Below are 1,474 nucleotides of genomic sequence, written 5' to 3'. Positions count from 1 at the left end.
ACTTCTGCCAATACTTCTAGATAAGAACTTCCTGAAACTTAAATCATATTCTTTCAGAATATGGTTTAGACTAGGAGTGGATTTTTCTGAATCAGAAGGAGATCCAACATTATTGGATAATTTTAAAAGTTTTTCTTTTAATTCAGAATTCTCCTTTTCAAGCTTCTTTGTTTCAAATTCAAATAGCTTTTTCAGCTTTTTGTATTTGATACAAATCTGAGACTTGGATTCCAGAAGTTCAGTTAACCCGGAAACTAACTCATCTCTAGTAAGTTCAGAAAATACCTCTTCAGAATCTGATTCTGATGTAGATTCTGATCCGTCATCTTCTGTCGCCATCAGCGCACAGTTAGCCTGCTCATCTTCAGAGTCTGAATCATCTTCTGACTCATCCCAGGTTGCCATAAGACCTTTCTTCTTATGAAACTTCTTCTTGGGATATTCCTTCTGAAGATTTGGACATTCATTTCTGAAGTGTCCTGGCTCATTGCATTCATAACACATGACCTTCTTTTTGTCAGATCTTCTGTCATCAGAAGATTCTCCACGTTCAAATTTCTTTGAACTTCTGACGCCTCTGAACTTCCTTTGCTTGCTCTTCCAGAGTTGATTTAGCCTTCTGGAGATCAAGGACAGTTCATCTTCTTCTTCAGATTCTGATTCTTCAGGATCTTCTTCTCTAGCCTGAAAAGCGTTAGTGCATTTTTTAATATTTGATTTTAATGCAATAGACTTACCTTTCTTTTGAGGCTCATTTGCGTCCAGCTCTATCTCATGACTTCTCAAGGCACTGATAAGATCTTCCAGAGAAACTTCATTCAGATTCTTTGCAATCTTGAATGCAGTCACCATAGGACCCCATCTTCTGGGTAAGCTTCTGATGATCTTCTTTACATGATCAGCCTTGGTGTATCCTTTGTCAAGAACTCTCAATCCAGCAGTAAGAGTTTGAAATCTTGAAAACATCTTTTCAATGTCTTCATCATCCTCCATCTTGAAGGCTTCATACTTCTGGATTAAAGCAAGAGCTTTGGTCTCCTTGACTTGAGCATTTCCTTCATGAGTCATTTTCAAGGACTCATATATATCATAGGCTGTTTCCCTGTTAGATATCTTCTCATACTCAGCATGAGAGATAGCATTCAGCAAAACAGTTCTGCATTTATGATGATTCCTGAAAATCTTCTTTTGATCATCACTCATTTCTTGCCTTGTCAGCTTTACGCCATTTGCATTTACTGGATGTTTGTAACCATCCATCAGAAGATCCCATAGATCACCTTCTAGACCCAGAAAGTAACTTTCCAGTTTATCTTTCCAGTATTCAAAGTTTTCACCATCAAATACCGGCGGTCTAGTATAACCATTGTTACCATTGTATTGCTCAGCAGAGCCAGATGTAGATGCAGGTGGATTTGTTGGAGTTTCACCAGCCATCTTTTAAATGAAGCGTTTTTCTCTTCCTGAATCTTTT

Source organism: Vicia villosa, linkage group LG5, assembly GCF_029867415.1.
Source record: "Vicia villosa cultivar HV-30 ecotype Madison, WI linkage group LG5, Vvil1.0, whole genome shotgun sequence".
NCBI lineage: Eukaryota > Viridiplantae > Streptophyta > Magnoliopsida > Fabales > Fabaceae > Vicia > Vicia villosa.
This window is presented reverse-complemented; position numbering follows the sequence as displayed.